At 39.4% G+C, this 20,480-nt stretch overlaps 1 long non-coding RNA gene across 1 annotated transcript; it reads right to left on the reverse strand.

The window, feature by feature from the left end:
- Positions 1–2,031: 2,031 nt before the first annotated feature.
- On the reverse strand, positions 2,032–3,385 carry LOC140177088 (uncharacterized). Its single transcript, XR_011868774.1, has 2 exons — positions 2,700–3,385; positions 2,032–2,192 (listed from the first exon to the last, which is right to left on the reverse strand). It is a non-coding gene; the product is annotated as an uncharacterized lncRNA (long non-coding RNA).
- Between the last annotated feature and the right edge of the window lie 17,095 nt (positions 3,386–20,480).

Consider the following 20,480-nt stretch of genomic DNA (forward strand, 5'->3'; position numbering starts at 1 on the left):
GACTACTGTAATATAATACATTTTACTCATGACCTTCTATATTGGTAAGTGGCCATGCAATATGCATATTCAAATTATGGTATGTACTTTTTGTCTTTATTATTATATATGATTGGTAGTTAATTTATATGTTAGAAGAATATTGCATTACTGTATTATTCTACTATTTCACACATCATCTCCGATCCCTATTCAAAGGTTTATATATCGTTTGTTCTTTTTGTTCTTCTTGTGTCTTCTCAAGCCTTGAATTACGTACTAGTTGAGGGTGAGTCTTCTTTTTGATTTCTTGACCAAAAATTAAAGAATGTATTTCCTATTTGTTTCTTTTCGTTTATATATATACATAATTAAATAGAGATAGTGGATGTTTAGTATGAAACTTTATTCCTGCTTGATACATGGACAGTGGAATTTTGTAACTTGTAGGTATGATAGATAAATGTTAACTATATATGTGATATTGTAATATGTATGTCTACTTCATAGTCAATTATTGTTGCTTTTGTTATGTTCCCTCTCGCATAATAACATGCATATGTGCTAATTATACATTTTGTAGTAATTTTTACTTGGTCTACACATGCAGGAAAAAATGCAACCTAACATAAATATGAAAATATATGGAGGACTATCAAAAAAGATGTGAGATTTATGAATATAAGAATAAAAGAAACAATTTGCTAAAATTTATTATCAAAAAATTGGTTCTCTAGTTGGACTCTAAACATATAGAATAGATTTCGTTTCAGTCGGGTTGAGAATAATTATAGAAAACTAACTTTTAATTAGTTAATATTAGTCAATTTTTTTTTATCATAAAATTATTTTTATAATTTTCCCTTGATAAGGTTCAGGGTTAGTGTTTAAGATTCATGATAAAGATTATGATTTAAGATTTAAAATTTAGAATTTAAGATTTAGAAATTAGGATTTAAAATTTAGGATTTATAGTAAGTCGGCAACAATAGTGCAACGGTCACTGGTTAATAATGAGTGGTAGGTGAGCAGGGAAGTTTTGTACGGTGTTAAAAAAAAGAAACAACAGTGAAAAAAATGATGGTTGGATATAAGAATAAAAAAGTCATTTAAAAAATAAATAAATTTAAAGGTTTTTTAGAGACTTGAGAAGAAGGGTTGAATTAAAGAACATAATAATAGTAACTCAAACAAATTATTTACTGATAAATCAGTAGATTATTTAGGTTTTTGTCTCCTCTCGAAAATGCAGTAACAAAAATAAAGGGAGAAGGTAACACAATGATATATCCTGACTTGGTCACTAAGTGCAATGTGTGATATATTCTGATTTGGTCACTAAGTGCAATGTCTCCACTATAAATCATGTTGAAATTTCTATTATAATCAATTTGATTTCGATCACTAATACAAGAGTTCAAATCAACTCTTTGACATCTAAGCTCTACCTAATTTAGAACATTTCTAAGTGCTCACCTAACTTAGAAAATGTGAACTATATGAACTCTATCTGAACTTAAACCTCTGAATTACTACTAAGCTCAAATCAAACTTAGGAACCTCTAAGTGCTAATTCAACTTAAAGAAAGAGGAACTAATCCTAGTTCAAGCAACCGAAAACTTCATTACAAAGATATGAATATTATGGCTTTTGTCAAAACTCTCTCTCTTGCCTTTTACCATTCTTGGCTTTTTCTATAATTTCTCACCCAAGCATAACTTTGTCTTTTTCAATTACAAAAAGATAGAATAGAAAAAGATGAAAATAAGATTATTCAAATAAGCTTTTGTGAAGAATAAGATGAAATATGAGTGCTCTGTGTTTACCTCTTTTTTCTTGAGTTCATCCTTAAAAGATTGCCAATTATATAATGATGATCAATCTCCAACCATGAATTTTCCATCTTCAATTTTAAATTTGTTGCATCAAATGAATATTTTTTTTTCTTTTATTTTTTGTACTGTTGCAACCTCAGTAGTCATTTGCATTGATTGAAAAATCTTTTCTATTTTGTTCTGCAAATCGTTGCCGCATTATTGTTATGACTGTTAGTAATGAATGAGAATCCTTTCTTTGTTTTGCTTGATATACAACATCTTTTTTTTTGTTAGACTTGATCTGATGTTGAAGGATATTTCTTGATTGTAGCTAATATTCCTAAGATATTACATGTTGAATAATTGGCCTTTTTTTCTCTCGCCTAGAGAGTGACCTGCAACGTTGGAGAGTGCTCCGTTAGGAAGATTAATCAGATAATTTCTAACCAGAAAACTACACATATACCATATATAACAACCCTAAACACACAACTTACTAAAGCCAAACAAGCATTTTGTCCCAAAACAGAAGGTTTTACACAACATATCTAGAAAGTTACAAGCATGAATTTCACTTGTTGGGAGCCTATAGAAGGCAAAGTTATCACTTTCAAGAATGAAGAGCAACAAGATTACAGGAAAGATTGCTTAAACCTAATTGGAAAGATCATCACAGAGAAAGAGGTTCCCTTCAAAACTACCAAAAATATGCTCATGGGTATATGGGGAAGTCCAGTAGGGGTATCAATCTCTGAAGTGGGTAGAAACAAGGTACTTATCAGTTTCAAATACAAAAGAAAAGGGTTGCAAATCTTGAAAAATGGACCATGGAGCATCAGAGGTAATTTGATCAATTTGAAGGTGTGGATTCAAAATGTTGCCATTGGAGAAGTGGATCATACCTTTCTAGAGTTTTGGATTCAATTTCATGGGGTACTATTGGAATTCACGAACAAAGAGAAGGCCAGAAAGATAGGAGAACTACTGGAAATCGTTGAGGAACTGGAGGACCCGATTCGGGAGAATGTGTTAGCAAGAACGTTTTTAAGGGTCAGAACTGCGATTAATGTCAACAGGGAATTAGCAACAGGATTTTGGATGGAGAGGGATGCTCTACCGCCAACCTGGATTCATTTTAAGTATGAACGGCTTCAAGATGCGTACTGCATGAATTGTGGAATCATTAGTCATGGGAAGAGAGAGTGCAAAATCCTACTGCTATGGTAGCTTGGGATCCACATAAACCCAGATACATGGAAGGATTGAGCACAACTCAGGTAAGAACGCTTAGTCACAAAGTTGTCAAGAATGAAGGAGATGAAGATCACCAACAATTGGGAATGGGTGAAGAGGCGCGTGAGCTACAAAGCACGGGGAGAAATGTAGGAATGAGCCAAGACTCTGCTGCCGGTGGGGTAGGTAACAATCTACAGAATGTTCAACGTAATTTAGGAGAAAGGATGGGAAATGATCAGATTGAGAAAGAACAAGGATCACCAACAGATGCAGAGTAGTTAGGGAAAATCCTTGAAAATCAGCTGAGAAGGAAGAAAAATTAGGGATTTGAAGAATTAGGTTTGATTGATATGCTGAACAGATTCATCAATGAAATAAAAGAGAGAACCAAGAGTAATGAAATGGGCCTGGATAAAGGAGGCCCAAGTGGAATAAAAAAAATTTCAAGATAGCACAATGACTGAGGGGCATGCCCAAACTAATAGCAATGGCGAACAAATAGGTAATGAATTTTATGGGCCAAACAAAAAAAAAGAGAAACAGCCCAAAAATGATTAAAAACAATACAAGTTCACAAATAATAGCAGGCCGGGAATTGAAAGACAAGGGTCCAGTTGGAGTAAGCCTATGCGACATGTGCGGGAAAGGTAACATTGAGCACAAAGTTGAACAAGAGCTGGGAGGAGCAGAGAAAGGAAAACAGATAATTCAGAACAGGAGAAGCAACAATAGCAAGTTGTGGAGCTATAGGGAAAGAAATGAAAAAGAAGGGAAGAAAAATAACACAAAAGGAGCTGAAGTGCATCAAACTGATGAGGGTGATATTTATTTGGTGGAGCTTGCAGGAGAAAAAGAGAACAAAGGAAATGGTGATCAACAGAATAAATTTTAGCAATGGAAAATTGAGCTTACCCAGATCCAAAACAACAAATTGAGAATAAAAAGAAAGAGGGAAATGGATGCAGTTTTTTTAATAGAGGGAACAGGGAATGTTGAAAAGAGGGTATTGTAAAGATTAGAAATTTATAGCCATTTGTGGGTATAAGTTTTCATCACTGAAGTTAGCACGTGATCCATTTGTTTACTAAATGAAAAAAAGAGCTTGGTTTTCTGATTTTATCAAAGAAAAAATGTCTCTTCAAAGTCATTTTTAGTTTTTGTCATTGTGTAGTCATTCTTTGAATATAAAATATTAAATTTTTTTTATAAAGGTCAATGCATTGTTTACTGTGTTGCTAAAGTAATACTATTTCAGATAACTTGATATGATATATTCTACTAATTGTCGAGACTATATGCTGCCATTTGTGTAGGTTATAGAGAACAAAATCTTCATTTAATACCGAGATTTATTCCCGATGAATTGGAAAAGAACAAATTGGAGTTTTTATAAGATAAACCATGCTTTTAATAGAAAATCCTAAAAAGGTTAATATAATAACTTGGAGTTTTTTTTTTTTTTTTTTTTGAAATATAGAAAGCTCAACACATTAAAGTGGAGCAAAACACACAAACATAAACATAAAATATAAAACATGTAGACCGAGAACCAATTCCCTGACACCTCCGGCTATGCTACCAATCACCTAAAGAATCACATCCAATCCACTCATAATAACTTGGAGTTGTCAGTATTTTTTACATTTGATCGGTGCTATATAAATTTTAAGATTGTTTAGTTGTGCATTATTTGAATTTCTAACATTTGGGTCAAATAGCAGAAAAATTTAGAGCATCATTTTTATAATTTGTCAAAATCACTCATTAATAACATAAAATATTCTATGGCATTTTTTTAATGGCAGTCTTTTCTGCTTACTTTAACATTTTTATATATTTTTTCAAATAATATCAATGCTCATTTATTTTCTATGTTAATATTTTTTTTTTACCAAAGATAAGAGACTCGAACCCGCAACCTCTTAATTGAGTATGGGGAGATTATGCCATTTGAGCTATAACTCATTAGCAAGCACTACATAATTTGATATCAACAATTATAAAAAATAATATTAGATATAATTCTTGTAACTAATATAATTTATTAGGGTATAAGTTTTTAACTAATAATTATAGATTGAGTAAAGTAAATTTTTTGGCTTTAAATTTTTTTAAAATTTTAAAAAACATCCCTATATTTTGTATTTTATTCCTGTTCCAAAGTTTCTTGCGTGTCAACTCCGTTGTATTAAAAAAAATTTAAAACAAAAGTTGTTCCAGATATGTTTTCAAGTTATTAAAATTTCATATCAGCAATTTTTTAAAAAAAATATCAGATACAATAATACCTATAACTAATATTATTTATTAGGATATAAATTTTTAACTAATAATTATAGATCGAGTAAAAAGTAAATTTTTTGGCTTTAAAATTTTTAAAAATTTTCAAAACCTTTCTTACATTTCATTTTGTTTCCATTCTTTTTTTTTCCGTTTTCAATTTGCATAAGATATATCCGTGATAGCTTAATTCTAGAACCAAAATGAGAAAAATTTTCACATTTTTATTTTTAAAATTTTAAATAAATAAAAAAAACAAAAAAAGTTTTGTGGTTAACCTTACGTACTTTTTATGTACTCTGACGGACTATAATTAATTACCATCAATATAAACTATCAAAAAAATAATCTAGGTAACTCAATACCTTTAATTTCATATATTTTTTTATTTTAATGCATATTATAATTATAATCTCCTGAAATATTTTATGTGATTATGTATGTAATTTACACGTTATTTCTTTGATTTATGTATGACAATTTTTTTTAAATCTATCTTATTTTTTTCTACACAAGAAATTTTAGTGATAAACTTAACAAAGCTAGTTATCCGATATATATTACATAATATCTGTAACATTTTCATACAGTTATTTGCTAATTTAAATAAGAAGACTGGGTTAGAATTGAAGAAAATGAAAATATTTTTTTTTGTGTAAAAAATAAGTTATAAGTAAATATGTCCATATGTTTATGTAAATTAAAAATAAATCTTAATATGGGTTGATTATATTGGATCCAGTTAGGTGTTATGATTGGAACATTGTATAATCCACTATTGATATAATCCTACTACAATTTACCGTCATACTACAATAAACATATAAATTTATGAATTTGAGAGTAATATATAAATTCAAACCCCTTCACAATTTAAGAGCCATTCTAATTGCAAGGAAAATATGAATACATAATACCCAAATCATCATTAAAAAAAAAGGGGACATGTTACTATTAATATTGTTTGTCACCTGGTGATCGCGGGTGCTCGACGGATTGGGTGATGGTGAAGGTTTAAGAGGGAGAGACCCTGAAGTAGCTTGGAACGGGTTCCTAGTCTGGAGCTGGAGAATGGCGAAACCGGTGGTTGAACGGACGAAAGGGGGATGGCCACCTGCAAGGACACTCCGACGCTCAAGTCAGCCAAATTAGGTAAGGTGATGTGTACCTCGGGGGGAGCGCTGACCTCTCCCCTTATATACTGTGCTGGGCGGGTCCAAAGATGACCTAGCCCACTGGTCAGGATGTCTGTGAGCTGTCCCTGTCCACGTGGGAGGAGCAGGTCGTTTCGGTCCTCGGGTCAGGGCTTCGGATGCTGCCCCGAGGAGGCCGACCCGACTGGTCTGGTAGGCGTGGTGTTGGGTCGCGCAGGGGGTAAAGTTGGACGTCGACCGGGTCGGGTGGTGGAAACCGACCCGTTGGATTTTCTTTGTGAGGGATAGTCTGGGCCTGGGTTAGGAATGGTGCCCCGACCCGGCGACTAGTTGGGTTGGACTTGTCATGGTCCGTAACAGTGCCCCCAACGCGCTAACCTTGAGGTTTGGAGCTCGTGGCTAGGCGCGTTTATCCTACTCACCGAGACGGGATGTATTCTTCTTCTCGGGAGTTCGTTGATGGCGTTTCGTGTTTCTTACGCGTGATTATCTCGTCTCTGACGCCGCCTCCTTGGCTTTTGCGCAGGGCATTAAATGCCCCATCGTTTCACGATTTGAAATTTGCATGAAATGTCAAATATGCCCCTATCTTTTGGCGCTCCTCCTCGACGGTTACATTCTTTGTCCCTTTTTTATTTTCGCAACCTTCTCATTTCTTTACTCTTCTTTCTTCCTGCTTCTATTTCCTGGAATCGCTGCTGCTTCTCTTATTTGCTACTTGTTCGTTCTTTTTCATCTTGCTTTTGTTGCAGCTTCAACTTTTCGGCCTACTTCTTCATCTTTTCTGGTATGTTTATTTTATAGTTTTTATTATGCTCTTTCCTTTTGGTATTTTTGTGCATTCCTCTACGCATGCCTGGGTTTCTGTTTTGTTTTTTTTTTGCCCCTTCTTCTTTTAGAGGGGGCGCCACTGGGTTTTTCATAGATTTTGCTTGAATTATGGGTTAGTGTAGGGGTATCTAGAGGGTGATTTGGGAAGTCATAGTTTTTATTTTACTGCTTTAAGGGTTCTCGACCTCCCGTTCTGACTAAGTGGTATCCTGCTGTAGGTATGGCCGAGTGCCTCGTTCTTCCGGATCAGGCTCAGCGATCGCTAGCCGACTTCGTCGATCATTATGCTTGGGTTTCTTCCGACGTGAAGGACACCCCTTCCAAGGTCACGAAGGAAGGCCTCCAAGACTTGTGCCAGGCTGGGCTCTTGTGTGGGGGTGGTCCTGAGGAAGCATTTTATCAAGTCTATGTTCCTGCTAATCGGGAGTGTGTTTGCCAGAAGAACCTGGCAGCTCCACGAGTCGTTGATTGGTTGTGGGTTTATGAACCCATGTTCACGACCTTGGGGGTTCATTTGCCCTTTTCACCCTTTGTCATGGGCTTGCTGAACCGTTGCGATGTCGCTCCGTCGCAACTGCACCCGAACATCTGGGCTGCCATCCAGTGCTTCGAGATGGTTTGTGAATATCTGGAGCTTCCGATCTCTGTAAATGTTTTCCTCTACATTTTCCTTCTTACGAACCCTTCTCGCCAGGGGAAAGCGAAGAAGGGATATATGTCCTTCAGGGCCCAACAAGGTCGTAGGATTTTTGGCCTTTTTGAGGGTCATCAACCCTTCTGGCTTACTGCCGAGGGAGAAAGGCGGATCCCGACCTGCTGGAGCTTCGGGGCGGGATCCGATTATTTGATAAAAATATCTTACGATTGGTTGAGTCCGGAAGATCGTAACATCGCCGATATCTTGTTGGAAATTTTCGGCGAGAAAAATCTTAACCCTCGTATGGTTATGGGGGACCGGGAGGCCGGTCGGTCGTATGTTGGTGAGTTCCTTACTTTTTGTATTTCAGTGTTTTTGTTCTTCTATTGCTCACACCTTTGCCTCTTTGTTCGCAGTTTCCATGGCTGGCGGGAAGAAAACCTTGGCCGACTTGATGAACCTCATTCAAGGGAATGATGAGGGTGGTGAAGACTCTTCGGCGAGTCAAGACCAGGAGGATGCCGAGGAGGCTAGTGGTCGGGTTGACGGGGCTAACCAAGGTCAGCCGGAGAAGGGTGAGGCCCCTCCTGAGAACACTTCAGGGAACCTAAGTGTAGAGGCGGAGGCTCCTTTTGATGAGGAGGATCTAGGGCTTGATGATGACGATGTGAAGGTTGTCAGCAACCCGAAAAAAGGAGGCGTGACTCCGGGAAGGCCCTCTCTGTCATGGAAAAGAATTTTGATGCTGAGGGTTTCATCGAGTCCCAGTTGCTTCCCGGTACTGAAGAGTTTTTCCGGGACGCCGACCTCTCTGGCCAGGCGAGGTGGATCTACCGCAGCCTTCTTCGAGCTGCTGCTATTGCCAAGAAGGTGGAACCTGTCTTGGGAAATTACCATGTTTTGGAAGGGAAACTTCGAAACTCCCAGAAAGATCTGACAAATTCGAGATCTCGGGAGGAGTCTCTGAAGACGAAGTTGTTTGAGCAGGAGAAGAAGGCTGAAGAGGATGCCAAAGAGATCAACAGGCTGGTGGACTGGGATCTCGTGTTGATGAAAGATTTGAATACTTCTCGTGGGGAGACTGCCGCCGCTGAGAAAAAGGTCAAAGAGTTGGAGGAGAGGCTAAAGCTGGCGGAGAACTCGGCGACGACCGTCCGCCAGGAGATGGCCGTCTTGAAGAAGAAAAATAAGGAGCTTGCCAAGGGGGCCCGGGAGGCTGTGAAGCTGACTGAAGAGGAGATTAAGCTTCAGGTGGCCGTGCTAGCTCCTGACCTCGATCTTTCTCAGGTTGGGGCCCTCAAGACGATTGAGGGCGGGAAGATTGTTGATATCATCAAGCCTTGAGGTGGATACTTCTTGCAGCTCTTGTGTTTCTTGTCTTGCTTTTGTAATTTGTTATCTTTATCTTTAGGCCTGCTTAAGGCGCCTTTTATTTGTAATGAACACTGGCATTTTATTTTGATTAGGCCGTTTATGTTTTATCGTTTGCTCGTTCGGACCGTTGTGGCTTTTTGATTACTTTGTCGTTTCCGCTTATTTGGGCCGTCGTGGCCTTTCGATGTTTGGTTTACCATTTTTTATGGTATTTACCATTTTTGTCGCTCTTTGAGTTGTGTTTTGGCTTTGGGGTCCCTTTGGTTCCCGGGGTGATCAATCCCGGATTTCTGTTAGGTCGACCAGTCGTTGTTTGTTGTTTTTTGTCGCATCGGCGTATATCTTACAAAAGACGAAGTTATTGTATGCGTATATATATATATATATATATATATATATATATATAAGATTTAAAGCAAAGTGATGTAATATACTTAAAGTAAAAGAAATGAGAGTGAGAAAGGGATGCAGAGAAAATTAAAGTGGGGGGGGGGGGAGGCGAGGTCGTCAGGTCGTGCGGTTGCTTTTTCTTATGAGTAGAACCTTTTCAGGTTTGCCATATTCCATATTCTCGGTACCTCGCTTCCATCTAACCTCTCTAACTTGTAGGCGCCCTTGCCGGGGACTTCTCTTACCCTGTAAGGGCCTTCCCAGTTAGTGGCCAGTTTACCTTCTCCTAGGGTCGGCAGCCCTATGTCGTTGCGCCGTAAGACTAAGTCACCTTCTCCAATGCTTCTTTTTAGCACTTTGCCATTGTACCTTAGGGATATCCTTTGCTTGATTGCTGTCTCTGTTAGATGTGCCATTTGTCTTGTTTCGTCTACCAGATCACTTTTGACTGCCTCGCTTCCCCCTCTGAGGAGTAGCCTTGGACTCGGTTCCCCGACTTCAACTGGGATGACTGCGTCGACCCCGTATGTGAGTCGGAAGGGGGTTTCACCGGTAGAAGATTGTGGGAAGGTTCTGTAGGACCATAAGACTGAGGCTAGCTCGTCTGCCCACGAGCCCTTCTTTCCTTCAAGTCGTTTCTTCAGCCCCTTTGAGATGACTTTGTTGGCTGCCTCTACCTGTCCGTTGGTTTGGGGGTGCTCGACTGAGGAAAATTTTTGTTTGATTCCTAGTCCTGCTAAGAATTCTTTAAACTTCTTGTCGATGAACTGTGTCCCGTTATTCGATATGACGGTTTCCGGGATACCGAATTTGGTGACCACTTGCCTCCACATGAATTTTTGGCAATTTGCTGAAGATATGCTGGCTAGTGGTTCGGCTTCCACCCACTTGGTGTAGTAGTCTATGGCTACTATCAAGTATTTTACTTGTCCTGGTCTGGGTGGGAATGGTCCAAGGAGATCGACTCCCCACTGGGCGAAAGGTCGGGGCACCATCATCGTGCTGAGTTCTTCCGGTGGAGCCTTGTGGAAGTTGGCGTTTTCTTGGCATTTCTTGTATTTTCTGACGAACTCCTGGGCGTCTGACATCATTGTGGACCAGTAATATCCAGCTCGGATGATCTTTCTTGCTAGCGACCTTCCTCCGATATGGTGACCACAACACCCCTCGTGGACTTCACTTAAGACGTAGTCGGTCTGGTCGGGGCGCATTTGAGTAGGGGTTGATGGAGCCTTCGCTTGTACAACTGCCCCTGTATGATCACATATTTGGGGGCTTCCCTACTAGTGGATTGTGCTTCCTTCTCGTCTAGGGGTGTTTCCCCGTGCTCCAAGTATCGGAAGATAGGGTCTATCAATGGGGGGGTTGGAGTTTGGGTTGTGCATAAGATGATTGCTGGCTCGGTTGCTAGCCCCTGGATTAGGGATCTGTTCCCTGCCCCTAGTTTAGTGCTTGCTAGTTTGGAGAGGAGGCCTGCTCGGGCGTTCCTTTCCCTAGGAACATGCTGGATTACGACCTCTTCAAAGTTTTTGCACAACTATCTTACCTTCTCCAGGTATTTTTGTAATAGTGTGTCCCTGTCTTGATAGCTGCCGTTTATCTGGGATGTGACGACCTGGGAGTCGCTGTTAACTTCTACCCTTGATGGTCCGACTTCTTTGGCTAAGATTAGTCCTCCTATCAGTGCTTCGTACTCTACTTGGTTGTTGGAGACTGGAAAGTCGAACTTGATCGACTGCTCATAAGCTATCCCTGCCGAGTTTTTAAGAATGATCCCGACTCCTCCGAACGTTTGGTTGGATGCTCTGTCGACGTGGAGCTTCCACCATGTGTTTGGTATGTCGGGTGTTTCTCCCGTGACCTCTACCAGGAAATCTGCCATTGCCTGGGCTCATATCGTAGGTCATATTGGGACAGCTCTATTGCCCATGCCATCATTCTCCCTACGAGGTCGGGTTTCTGGAGAACTTGCCGAATGGCCTGGTCGGTTCTTAAGATGATTACGTGCCCTTGGAAGTACTGTTTGAGCCTTCTTGACGAGGTTAGAAAGGCATAAGCCAATTTTTCCAACTTGGTGTATTTCAACTCTGCCCCTTGGAGTACTTTGCTGATGAAGTATATTGAGCGTTGAGTCTTGTCTTCTTCTCGGACAAGAACTGCTGCCATGGCCTGTGCGGTTACTGCCAGGTATAGGTACAGGGGCTCTCCTTCTCTGGGTCTGCTGAGCACAGGTGGTTCCGAGAGTATCTTTTTGAAATGGCTGAATGCTTCTTCGCATGCCGGGGTCCATTCGAAGGCAATTCCTTTCTTCATTAAGTTGAAGAATGGGAGGGCTTTTTCTGCCGAGGCTCCGAGGAACCGGGACAGAGCTGTGAGCCTCCCGGTAAGTCGTTGCACATCTTTGACGCATCCTGGGCTTGTCATTTTGAGGACGGCTTCGCACTTGTCTGGGTTAGCCTCTACCCCTCTTTGTGTTATCATGAATCCTAGAAACTTTCCTGATTCCATGGCAAATGCGCATTTGAGTGGGTTGAGCCTCATTTTTAATTCTCTTAGTGCCTTGAAGACAGCTTGGAGGTCGTCTATTAGTCTATTCGATTCTGCTGTCTTTACTAAGATGTCGTCGACGTACACTTCTACTGTCTTACCAATGAGGTCGTGGAAGACCTTGCTCATTAGCCTTTGGTAGGTGACTCCTGCGTTCTTCAGCCCGAATGGCATTACTTTGTAGTAGTAGGTACCTCGTGGCGTTATGAACGCCGTTTTGTCCTCGTCAGGTCGGTGCATTGGGATCTGGTTATAGCTAGAGTACGCATCCATGAAGCTGAAAAAACGATACCCTGCTGCTGAATCTACCAAGGTGTCGATATTGGGGAGTGAGAAAGAGTCTTCTGGGCATGCTTTGTTTAGGTCAGAGTAGTCGACGCATATTCTCCACTTCCCGCTGGCTTTTTTGACCAGGACGACGTTGGACAACCATGTCAAGTAGTCGAGTTCTTTGATGAACCCTGCTTCTAACAACTCGGCTGTTTGTTTGGCGACCTCGTCGGCCCTTTCTTGAGACATCTTTCTTCGCCGCTGGGCCACTGGTTTGGCATTTGATTTTACGACTAGCCGGTGGGACATGACCTCGGGATCTAATCTCGGCATGTCTGATGGAGTCCACGCGAAAAGGTCACCGTTTGCCCTTACGACCTCCATGAGGGGGTCCTTGAGTTCATGGGACAGGTTCTTGTTTACGAAGGTGAGCTGGTCTGCTGACTTTCCTATCTGAAACTTTTCCATGTCCCCTTCTGGTTCTGGTCTCGGCTTGTCCTCCATCCTGACGTCCAGGTCTGCCAAGAACACGCCAGCTACCTTCTTGGATTCTTTCCTTAGAGAGAGACTGGCGTTGTCACAGGCGACCGCCGTTTCTGGGTCTCCCCTTATGGAACCAACTGTTCCCTTATCCGTTATGAACTTCATTGTCAAGAGCTTAGTGCATATTATGGCTGAGAATTCATTGATGGTTTTCTCCCTAGGATGATATTGTAGGCTGTGGAGTCTCTGAGGACTACAAAGTCTACCATAACCGATTTTCTGGCATCACCGGTTCCCAGGCAGATTGGGGGAGAGATCATCCTGTCAGGTTTTATGTAGTTATCGCCTACTCCCATGACTCCGTGCTGGTGATTCTTGAGGTCAGACTCCTTGAACTCCATGGCGTCGAACACATTTCTGAATAGGATGTTAGAGTCAGCTCCCGTGTCGACGAGGATTCGTCTGACTAATCCTGTCCCGACCATCGCAGTAATCACCATAGTGGGGGTTCTCGGGGAGGTCGTGAAACCATTTATCTTTCGGGCCAAAGGATATCGTGGGAGGTCTTTTGCTGGCGACGGGACCTTCTGTCGAGATGGAGAGTACCCGTGTATCCTTTTTCGCTGCCGACTTAGATTTGGGGGGGCTGTCGCGCCCGACCACGATATTGACCACAAAGGTTGGGGGGTTGCTGGCGTCCCCCATGGGTTCTTGCCTTGGCTTGACAGTTCGGCTATGATCTTCCTCGGAGCGCTCTCGTTCTTGTCTCCTCGGCTCTCTGATGAGCCGGGAGAATTCGCTCAGCTTTTCTTCTCTGATGGCCTGCTCTAAGGCATCTTTGAGATCGAAGCAGTCTTGGGTTTTGTGACCGAATGCCTTGTGATAATCGCAGTAAAGGCTTTTGTTGCCTCTCGTTCTTTCTTTCAATGGTCTAGGTCTGGATAGGATTCCCTTGTCTGCAATTTGTTGGTAAACCTCTACTATGGGCGCCGTAAGTGGCGTGTAGTTTGTGAACCTTCCTACCCGTGGGGGTTGCTTGGGTTGCTTGGCTAGGTGCCGTCCCTGGGAGCTTCCTTGTACCTGTCGAACTGGGGGGCCTGCCGAGCTGGGGGGTTTGAGAGCTGCCGTTTGTTGGCTGCTACAACCTGATTCACTTCCTCATCATTGATATATTCCTTGGCCACGCTTTGAATTTCCTGCATGGACCAGACAGGCTTAGTAGTGAGGTACTTTCTAAAGTCCTCGTTTAACAGGCCGTTCATTAGGAAGAGACTTGCGACTGAATCCGTAAGGCCGTCGATTTCTAGGCATTCGTCGTTGAACCTGTCCAGGAACTTCCTGGTTGGCTCCCTGGGTTTTTGGGTGACCCCTAGTAAGTTGATTGGGTGTTTTGCTTTAGCTATGCGCGTCGTGAACCGAGCCAGGAAGCTTTGGGAGATGTCTTCAAAAGCCGTGATGGATCCTTGTGGGAGGGTGTTGAACCATCGGATCGCTGGGCTGGCTAGCGTCACAGGGAATGCTCGGCATCTGACCACGTCGCCTACCCACTCTAAGTTTATTCTTGCTTCAAAGGCTGTGAGGTGCTCCTAGGGATCCTTAGTCCCGTCATACCCATGTCTGTCGGCTTGTCAAAGTTCTTCAGGAGCCGGACCTTGAAGATTGAGGGGTGAAATGGAGTGGCTCCCATGAAAATGGGATCCTATTGTTTCTTGGCTTTCCCCCTCTGGGACTCCCAGTGGCTCTCGGACCTGCTTTGGGTAGGTCGGAAGGTCGCCTGTGTATGCGGCTTTTCGTGCTTTGTTAGGCTCCTTTCTCAGCTCTCGTGTCTTCGGGAGGGGGAGCGAGTGCAGGTGCGGGATCGGCTGGCGTCGCCATGGGAGTGGCTGACGTCTCCGTGGGATCGGCCCCTCGCTGCTAACTCTTGCTCAAGATTTTGTACTCTGTGCCTGAGTTCTTGCATGATCTTGGCATTGTTGGCCCCCGTTCCCTGAAGGGACATCTTTCGGGGGTCTTGGTATAGATTGGCTGGTTTGGCTGAACGGAGGATCGTGGCTGTTCGCTGGCACGGGCTGTCGAGCTTGCCCTACTCAGGCGGGCTCCGCCCCATTCGCGGAGTTCCTCCGAAGTGGGGAGTCGCTCCATGTCTACTCCAGCGTCCCCACAGACGGTGCCAATGTTCGTCACCTGGTGATCTCGGGTGCTCGACGAGTCGGGTGATGGTGAAGGTTTAAGAGGGAGAGACCCTGAAGTAGCTTGGAACGGGTTCCTGGTCTGGAGCTGGAGAGTGGCGAAACCAGTGGTTGAACGGATGAGAGGGGGATGGCCACCTGCAAGGACACTCCGACGCTCAAGTCAGTGTCCGTACGAAAGGATAGCCAAATTAGGTAAGGTGATGTGTACCTCGGGGGGAGCACTAACCTCTTCCCTTATATATTGTGCTGGGCAGGCCTAAAGATGACCTAGCCCACTGGTCAGGATGTCTGTGAGCTGTCCCTGTTCACGTGGGAGGAGCAGGTCATTTTGGTCCTTGGGTCGGGGTTTCAGATGCTGCCCCGAGGAGGCCGACCCGACCGGTCTGGTAGGCGTGGTGTTGGATCGCGCAGGGGTAAAGTTGGACGTCGACCGGGTCGGGTGGTGGGAACCAACACGTTGGATTTTCTTTGTGAGGGATAGTCTGGGCCTGGGTCAGGGGTGGTGCCCCGACCCGGCGACTAGTTGGGTTGGACTTGTAATGGTCGGTAACAAATATGAAAGTAGATTTGGGCATATGACATATATTTTCATGAGCAATCTTCCCCGTTCATACTAAGGCTAAATTAATACAAATGCTAACAACTAATGACAGCAAGAAAGATTGAAACAAAACATGATAGAAAACTAAAAACAGACACTACCAGCAAACCAAATATAACAAAGAAGACATTAAAGTTGTAAATTAGGATGGGAAGAAACTTTCGTTGAACTTGTGGATTGATTTCATTTTCACGAAGCTGTCATATTGGATCCACCGAACTGTTTTCCTTGTGTGATTTGTTTTATTGTACTTGAGAATATGGAAATAAGTGGACTTCATACCATCCATATCCAACATTGGTAGATGCCTTTCCATGATGTGTAAAAGGTTATCATCAACATATAGTGCAGGTATGTAAGGAACTCCAATACCATTAAACGTATAAAGCTCGCTCCAAATAATATCATCATTGATAGCATCAGCTTGCCAAATGGTAGAGCTATATGACTGATCATCATGATTATTTATAGCCAGACAGAGCTTATCATTTCGGATCAACAGATTATGGCAATGGGCATGGGCTTCAGTTGGGAGGAAAAATTTATGGAAAGTAAATATTACTACAGAGAATGATACAATACATGGAGGGTCAACATCCTCCTCATGAAGTAAGCAACTTACCCAATAAATAACAACATAAAGGGAAACGTAATCAGGATCCAATCTATCAACGTAGGGTGGACGTGTGAGCGACACATTCCAATCCCTGACTAAATTTGTAGACATTGTTAATGTCCATGTAGGACTTTCTGGCTTTTCCTTGAATAGGTGGACAATTGCATAATTAACGGACCTGGATAATAAACAAATGAGAAAAAAAAAAGTACAATCATCACAATAATGTTTTCCAGGATCATTCATGATGCTAGACTTTCTAGTTGTTGGGTTCCAAGTAAGTATAAAGGTTCTTTTTCCCATAGAACAACAACGTATACAAAATATACCATTCTGAACACCAATAATGTGAAACCATCCCTTTTGTGTTAACAAAAATGGAAATTGGAATGCAGAGGTTTGACCACTCTATGCATTAATTTTCATCATCTAATCTAGGGGAGTAGCCCACCTAGATGAGAATCCGAAATGTGCAAAGAGGGAACAACCATTGCTTTTCCATCTTGTTCCCATTTCTGTTATGAACTCATAGGAGTTAAGTTTGTTTCTCCAATAGCGGCATGTTGATCGAACACTTAAAAGTGTTCTTGCATCACAACAATGAAATATCTCAACCATGATCTCATTAGGAAGGTCTGGTAGGATGATTCTCTTAGGGGAAATGTCACTCATTTTTGAAACTGAGAAGCAAGGCAAAGACAATAAAAGGAAAGAGTCTATTGATAGTTATAAGTGTTAGTTGTTTAGTTTTTGAGTATGAAATGGTAGCTCATTTGAGGCCATTTTATAGCAAAGTTTTTCAGTATTAAGGTATGAAATAAGGAAAATTAAGTTGACTATTTTCATGCTTGTAGGGAGTCACAAATTTTGAATAACCATTTTTTGATAAAATGGTAATTTCTCAAAACTAAATAATGATGGCTAATATACCAGGCTTTATATAGCACATACTTCACATTTGTTGGTACCGTCCTTTAAGATTAGCCATTTCTTTTTAGTCATTTAAATGACTAAGTCTAATTTTAGTTTCAATAATGATGGCTTATCAACATTTTGCTTCAAAAGGTTACCATCGAATGAAATTGTTTATTTGAGTATATTTTACATGATCTATAAATGGATATCCAAAATCTGATTGATTGATGGGGATCATTGCAAAGATTTTAAAGCTAATAAAGTTAAGGGAAGGTTTATATTGACATTAACAAATGAACGCCATAAATGCAATTAATCGAGTGTAGAGCTTCTGTAGCAATGGTATATCTTTAAGCGGCATAATCTCTCCCTAAATTTTTCATTAATGTTGACATAGACCGTTTATTTTATCTATCATTTTTTGTTTTTGTTTCTACCATCCTTTCCTTAAAAATAAATTTATTCCTTATGTCAGGAAGCACACAGATTTTTCATCTTCTTATTTAAAAACATACATATTCCTGTATTCATGTATTGTCTATTATATATGAGTTAAAATAATCATTTAGAGTTGGAGATAACATAAAGTCTGATCTAACCATAAGGACCTTTTATTAATTAGTGAAGAGAGTACATAAATTTTATTATAGATGTGGTTTCTGATGTTATACTTTCTGTATCTCAAAAAATGTTCACAAAATAAATTTGGTTAACCTTAATTGATTACATGTCATATCTTATTGTTGAACCTAAATAAAGTAACTGTTTACACAGCTATTTTTTCTATTAGCTAATAATTTTATACTACCTCGTAAAATATTTCTCAATTAACCTCGTATAGAATTCTGAACGTGGGACGTTTTTATTCTACAATTATTTATATAAGGTTCTAATAGCTAATGGTAACCAAATGCAACTAACAAAATATATTTATCAATGTTCAAAGGTCCTTGTTTTGTTAAAATGTCGTTATATTCATGCGGTTCAAATAAAAATAGAAAGAAAGCTGATGTGCAAAATAATATGAAGGCACAAACTCGAATTAGAGTATAAATACATTAACATGTTCAGCTTATAAGGCAATAAACTATAAAATATTATCTTCGTTATTGACCATGCAGTTATGCCCAACTTCAATTTTAGTGAACCGCTTAATATAATCCTCATAAATATCTTTCCTAAAATTGATAAAAAAAAATTAATCAAATACCCATAAGTTTTATTTTGTTTTAATTTTTTGGTTAAGGTTTACGATTTGCATTAAAAGTCCCTCTCACATATAATATAAATTTCAGATAGTTTAGGATCAATGTTTTCATAATATATGATAATTATGTCTCATTTGTTTGTGTTAATTATTGTTCTTGCATAAAATATCCCTCTTATTTGCTTTCATAAATAGCAGCTCAGGATATATTTGATGTAAGTAGAAAATTCTTGGGATAAAATTAGAACAATATAAAATTATCTAATGCATAAGAAGGTCTCATATACATTTTCTAATTTTTTTTACTTGTTAAAAAAAGGGTTACAACTTGTAAAATATGATTTAAGTCAAATTTAAATTATCTATTACATAAAATGTTAAAAGTTATTATTCTCTTTTTAATAAGTAATTTTTAAATTATCTATAACGTAAAAAGTTACATTTTTTCTTTCATGCTAAAAGTTAGGAATTAAAATTAAATATTTTTTATCAAAGTGAAATTAAAACAAAACATAAAAATAAACATAAAATTCATTAAAAAGGAAAAAGAACTCCAGAAAAAGAGTAATATAAAATTTTGTATTCTGATTTGGGTTGACTTTAACCCACTTAATACATATTACAAAATTTCTTATCCTAATAAATATCCATAAAAATTATTAATCTTATAAGATTATTATTTTATATCCCGCAAGTTGTAATCAACTTAAACATACATGTCTAAAGCAACTTTTTTTTGTTTGTAAAAATATATTATTAATAATTGTATCGAATAGTATGAGTCATTTACTATAATTTTTTAATATAAATGTATTAACCGTTTACCCAAGAAACAAAAATTGGCATTACTTTAATCTTAATTTATTACTTAAGCATACATTTCTTGTAGATTCGTTTTTATTATAAATTATTACTTAAAATATTTTTTCTTAAATCTTTTCAGTTATAGTAGTAACGTGAGTCAAGTAGTATATATGATGTTGAATCTCAAATAAATAATTTTAGAACTTTTTAATGAAATATATTAAAAACGTACAACTTGTAGTTTTAAGAAGAAATTTCAGCCGGAAAGTATTTATTCTTTTTTAATCATCCTAAATATACAAAGTTAACGGAATTTATTGATATTATTAAAATATGATAATTTTATAATCATAAAGCTTGATTCTTATTTTCTAGTCATTTATATTGGCTAAAATAAATTTCACTTAAACTTCTTTTGATATCTTAATATTCATCCCACGCGAATCATGATTTAGTACATTATTAAGAAATATTGGGTATACTATTTTAAGCATTTAACTAAAAAGGGAGGTATTTGAATTCCCTAAAAGTAACCTTATACCTATTCGAAACTTTGCAAAGATAAAGACACGTTAAATTTTAGGATGAATTTAAAACAACCGTTTGTCTAAATAATCATAGTCAAAGACACTCAAACCATTACGTGCAACACATGATAACCAAATAAGATACATGTAAACATTCCTCCTACATGAACTTCCTTGAGCGACAGCAGTAAATGTCATCTCTGAACCCCTACCACCATTTGGAGTCTTCATTGTTGTATTAATCTCTTTCAACAAAATTAACTCATTACCATTAAACAGTTGAGGAGTTTCTGAAAATTCAACTTATTGGCCTTCCATACAATAATGCCATGAGTAGCTTCCTGCTTTTGCTGCAATATTCCACATGAGCCACCTATATCCATGTGTTTGATTGTAGTTGGCAACATAATACAGGGAATCATTACTAACTAACAACCTTTGAAACCTACACCTTGCTTCTAAAGGAATGAGTATATATCCGAACTCATGATTTAACATAGAATAATGTATGATACACTGGTTCTTAGTAACTCCATAATTATTCCAGTTCAACCAATAAATAATGCCATTTGACACAACATACCTTGGATCAAGACCTTGGACGTATGGTGGGCATATA

The sequence above is a fragment of the Arachis hypogaea genome, chromosome 12, assembly GCF_003086295.3.
Source record: "Arachis hypogaea cultivar Tifrunner chromosome 12, arahy.Tifrunner.gnm2.J5K5, whole genome shotgun sequence".
NCBI classification, from domain to species: Eukaryota; Viridiplantae; Streptophyta; class Magnoliopsida; order Fabales; family Fabaceae; genus Arachis; species Arachis hypogaea.